The sequence below is a fragment of the Apium graveolens genome, chromosome 5 (genome assembly GCF_009905375.1).
Source record: "Apium graveolens cultivar Ventura chromosome 5, ASM990537v1, whole genome shotgun sequence".
In the NCBI taxonomy this organism is placed as follows: domain Eukaryota; kingdom Viridiplantae; phylum Streptophyta; class Magnoliopsida; order Apiales; family Apiaceae; genus Apium; species Apium graveolens.
In genome coordinates this window covers 80,427,266-80,433,265 of record NC_133651.1, presented here as the reverse complement: position 1 = coordinate 80,433,265, position 6,000 = coordinate 80,427,266, and positions in this window count along the sequence as shown.

Sequence of the window (6,000 nt, the reverse complement as noted above, 5' to 3'; positions counted from 1 at the left end):
AATAGTTGGCTTTCCTTATTCTCCCTTTTCACCCATTCTTCTTCAGTGAGAAGTAACTGTTGATCACTGCTCTCAATTTTCTCATGTACTCTTTCTTCATGGGCCTTAAGAGAGCCCCCTGTTTCCTCAATAAACATTTGCTCCAGGTTCCCGAACTGCTCGATGGCTGAAGCTATATGTAAGAATCTGGCGGGTACAGCTCGCCGAATTTTCTTGACCACGTATTCTTCTTCGATCTCCTCTCCCAACGTACGTATATTGGCCACTAAGCCGTTCAGCCTCATTCCGAAATTGTCAAGTTGCTCAGTGTCCTTCATAGTGAGCGCTTCAAACTCTGATTTGAGAGTTTGAACCTTCGCCCTTTTTACTTTATCTACACACAGATGCACCGTCTTAATGGCATCCCACGCCTCTTTAGAGGTTTTCTTGTCTGCGATTGACAGTAATAGGTCCTCAGCAATTCCCTGGTAGATTATGGTCATTGCACGTTTATCTACCTTATCTTCGACAGCTGTTGTAGCTTCTTTAGGTTCTATCGCATCCCACACGCTGTGGGCTTACATGAAAACCTTCATTTTTACACTACGCCATAGATGGCCTATCGCAATAGTTTGATCACGCGTGTTACAAATTTATGTTACATTAGCTACGCTCATCTTAGCCTATCGCAACCTAGTACTTTTGATGTTACCAAAACTTTTACAACATGTTACTATAGATATAAAGTGTTACATATGGTAACATTTGGAAACTTATGTTACAATAGAGTATTAATAGAGAAAAAGTAAAATTTTACAAAAAACTATATATATAATTATTTGACTTCAAAATTAATTAATTTTGATAAAATAATAAGCAAAAATATTAAAATTAGCTAATTTTGATGAAATAAAGTCGTTCTTTAAGTCTATAAACTATATAAAGTAACTGATATTTTTTATTAATAAAAATTTTGAACACTATTTGTTATTATAAGTTTATTAAAAAATAAAAATAAAGTAAACTTAGCAATATTAAATATTTCGTTGGGCTGTCAATCATGCGGCTAAAACAGGCTCAAAATGTCTGGACAAGCGGCAATTTAATTTTTAGATAACCGGGCAATTTTAGACAAGCGGTTTAAAATTTCACACAAGGCGAAATTCACTCTTTACTCTAAATATCTAAATATCTCCCTCTCAGTCGCTCTCTTTCTCTCTGCTCGCAACTCTCACCCTCTCTCTCTATTCCATCTTTACCTTCAGTTGAGCAGTAAATTAAAGCTATACTTTCAATTTAGAACTAAACTTTTACAGATCGATGGAGATGAGGACTGCTTGAACCGATTCGAGCTTCAGACGAAACTAGGGTATATATTCGAATTGGGGGTTTTTGTTTTTAGTTCTTTTTTGTTAAATTCTCTTTGTTCCAAAGCTAATTTGGTTTTTCTCTTTGTTTGAGTGCTAATTTTGGGGTCGAATCAGCTTGGGTTTAGCTTGTTGTTCTACCTTAAGTTACTACTTCTCTTCAATTTTGTGTGTGTATGTATCTCCTCTCTCTCTTCCTCTGGTTTAGTTACTATTAAATGAATAATTCAGTGTAGGATGGTTGAAATGGCTACAAGTGGTGAGGATATTATTTTGGCGATTAAAAAGACTTTGAGATATGGTCTATTCCTCGGAACTTATGCTGCGACTTTTGTTTCAGTAGATGAGCTTATTGCTGCTGTTGGAGGCCATCACATGCAACTTCTTGTCTTGAATATTTATTAATCTAATTAATTTTGTTTTGTAGTTGGATTGAGAATTTGAGTTTTAGTCAATTATGCATGATACAAATGGATATTCTATGGATATTCAAACTTTTAGTATTGTTAATCTTAGTGTATTGCAGAAAATATAAAATTAGTTTGTCATGAGTTTATGGTACTGGTATCTGGTTATGTCATTAAAGTGGTCTTCTACTAGCACCCACTTTTTTGAGTTTTGGGATGTTAGTGACACAAGTATAGTTCTGGGTACAAATTGTTAGACTCGTGCATGGTTCTATCTTGATCTTCTCAAATTTTATTTGAAAGTGTTGTGGAACTAGGATTAGATATTTAGATGTTTTATATTATACACTAAAAACTTGTTATCTCTGGAGTGATAGTGTTTAAATAAATAAGCTATAAACATGTAAAACATGACCTCAACTACAGTTTTGTCATATTGTTATCAAAATTTCCTCATAAAACCAAAGTTTTATCGATGGCGCTATGTTAAGCTATTATCGGTTTCTCTAGGCTTGTCCAAAATAAATGATCTGCACATCAAGATTGCTTAATGCATCCCGGAGTTGAACAACGTTGTTTCTGTGTTGGATTTTCTTGGCAGGCTTGACTGCCAATTGATTGAGGACAATAGGGCTGGGCAGGTTATTGTGTGAAATAGTTGAATAAAAGTGAAAACGTAATATAGATCAAACCCTAATATGGAAGTTAAATCAAAGTAAAACTCTAGATTGAAGTGAGTACCACTATAATTTATACTAAATAAACAATTAGACTGGTACTTTTAATATCCATTCTGTGAACTTATTCCTACTAAATTGTAATACTAGTTTTTTCTTTCAAATAGAACATATATGGTCTCGTGATTAATTCTATATTTGGTAATTATTTTATTTTTTGTTTAGGACATCAAGGTGGAGAGCTTTGCTAGCAGGGGAAATAGCTGGATCTTCAATGCTTCTAACTGGATTAGAAACAGAACATACAAGCTTGGAAATTTACATTTTAATGCGTGCTACTGTCCTAGCATCTCGATGTGGAATAAAGAGCAAGAGATTTGGGAACATCTGCAAACCACATACATGGGCTCATGGAGACATTGTCCTCATGTTTTTAGCTTCTTCCCAAATTTTGTGAGTTCTGTTATCATCTAAATGTTTTTTTAAAAAAAATTGATATAGCTGTTTATCGCTCTCAATTTTGTTCCATGCATATCAATCAATATATAGTAAGGTGATTAAATGAATACATGACTAAATGGGAACCTTTTTAGATTTATGCCCTGCTAAGCTACAATTGATTCAGTTATATATATCATATTCTAAAACTTGCCATTTCTTTTCTAGAACATTCTGAACAGTTCTACCACTTTTTTCCTTTTATTTTTTATTTTTTAGTTGTTAGGCTGACACTATCAATTGTCAATATATCGCTTGGCATCAGATATCTCTATGGTTCATTTACCCGTACATTGGTAAGCATTCACTTTTGATCCATTTCTTTATGTCTTCTGCCTGTGTCGATACCTGTTGGCTATTGCTATCAACTGATACTTTAAATCACAATGAGATGAGGTTAAAATACTAGACTGAAGTTCTACATATGCAGAGGTCTAAGTACTCGATGTTTTTAAAAACAGACATCTAAACATGATTTAGTTAAATTAAATAATAATAAGAATATATATATGATTGTAAATAGTACGTACATGGATTATATTTCTAATGTAAAATATTTACATCAATCGTCATTGTCAATTATTTTACAGTTACTGATGTATCCAAGTTACTTGTAGGTTTTTAATGATCCTCTAGTGACTAATGATGTACAAGTTTTCTTTCAGTGTTATATGCATTACACATTCTGAACATCTGTTTACTCACGGTCTCATGGCTATTTATATTTAGCTTCAGTATGAGATAGGATCTTTACTCAATGGCAACTGGCAGGTTCTTCTGAAGTGCTGTGGAAAAATTTGTATTCAAAAAATTATATTTTATTTGCTAAATGTGCCTTTGTCAAAATTCTAACATGCCCTTTATTCAGTAATAGCAGTTGGAAGCATTGCTACTTGAGATTATGGTGTAACAACTATGTGTATATAATGCAGAATTACTTAGGCCGACGCAAATCCAGGCATCACAATCAACCATCAAGATTTCAGCACAACCAGCGATGATGACAATTACCTCACACCAGTTACCGGAGGCTCTGGACTTTAGATTTCAGATGTGCACCTTTTTACATATCTTATTTTGCGTACTAGTAACAAGTGTTATCGTACTAGCTTTTGGATGTTTATTTATCGTCCTAGACTAAGTAACTGTTCTTTGGAGTATGTGGAGTTGGTGAATTGTGTGAAACCGCAGTATTTGGTGGGGGTTTGTGAAAACTGATATGGAGTTTGGTTGAAATTGTTTATTTGGTTGACTTGGATGAAAAACAGATTTTATGGCATGTTGAATTTATAAACCATTCCTGTCAATTTTTGTTTAAAAAATATGTTACATTAGGTACTAAAAATGTTACAAAGAAATTGGTATAATACAAAATATTACTGTTACAATATGCATCAAAGGTAACATTAAAGTATGTCTATAATATCACATTATGTATGTTACCTGTGCAAACAAATAGGGCCCCAAAATGGGGCCCACCAGTGGGCCCTACATGTGGGCCCCACTGGTGGGCCCCATTTTTTTTTGAAAATTCTGAGTCCAAAGATAACATACATATTGTGATACTATAGACATAGATTAATGTTACCTTTGACAGCTATTGTAACACAAAAGTGAATGTTACAGCAGGGCAAAAGTAATGTTACCTTAGGGGCCAAAGGTAACTCGAAAAAAAGCAACTTAATTTTTATGTTACCTTAGGCCTTTTTTTGGATGTGGTAACACTTTTTTGGGCCTGTTGTAATATTTTCTTGGTGTTGCTGTAGGCCATTTATGGTATAGTGTTAGCGACCATGCTGTGTAGTTTGTTTTGGTGAGCATCGGAAAACGTAAACCAAATGAGCCCTCCTTTACCTTGCTGGATTCCATGAATGTACAGACATGTTGTTTGTATGAAGCTCTGATACCAGATATAGAGTGTAAATATAGTAATATAGACTCACAATAAGCAAACTTGCTTGTTTGTTATTTCTGAATGGATAATAATTGAAGAGATAACTAAAAATAAATTGATGCAGAAGTTTTTTAAATATGAGAAACCAATAAACCAGGAATTATATACCAGATTTATCTCCATTACTCTCCTAAACAGTCAACTACTAAGACATATTCTCACTGCATACAGTCACGTATACTTAGCTGAATTATTATTAAAACAAGTTAATTGTATTTAGATTAAATAAATATTCCAACAATTAATTCACCATACTCTAGTTAAATTTAAACGTGACCGTACACGACCTTTATGATGCAAAACCTTACTAAACAAACACGCACAAAATAAAATGTATAATCTCAATAATCAGTAATGAAACTAACCTCTCAAACTAAGAGACTCATAGCAATAAAACAACTAAATAAAACAATGCTTTTAAAAATTTATAAATCCAGTCAAGCGGACAAAGTAGAATATTGAAACTCTAGACAAAACAAATTCTTACAAAACTATAATAAAATACCTTATAATACATAACATGTAACTAACTGTTACTAGTGTTGTGTAAAAATTAGATGCATTGTTCCTTAAAAATAGATATACAGGTATTTAGATATTTTCATGTGGTTATTTTTCCATATCTTTTTAATATAGTAGAAACCTTTCAACCATTTAATACTTTTTCACATGTCCAATATTTGTATTTTTATATGTTCTGTAAATTTTTTTTGCAACTTTTATGTGTTACATATTTTTGTATGTATTTTAATTCTTTCTATTATGCACTTTTTTATGTGTTCTCTGTTTTTAAATGCTCTATTTTTTATATTCTATATCTTTATACATTATATATTATGTTCTTTATTGTTAATAAAGTAAATTTTATTAAGTATATGATTTTATTTTATTCAGTATTCTTTTTTGATTCTATATATTATTTTGTGTTGTGTAGTTGTGTTTGGTGTAACTTATTCAAATTTTGTTATATGATTTATTTTAAATGTGCATCTAATAGTTCAATAAAAAATTTATACAACTACTAAAATTTAATAAGTTAAGTAATTTGATTTGTGCTTGTATTTCAATTTTTTTTAATACTTTAGAAAATATTTAATCATTCTACATCGTTTCACATG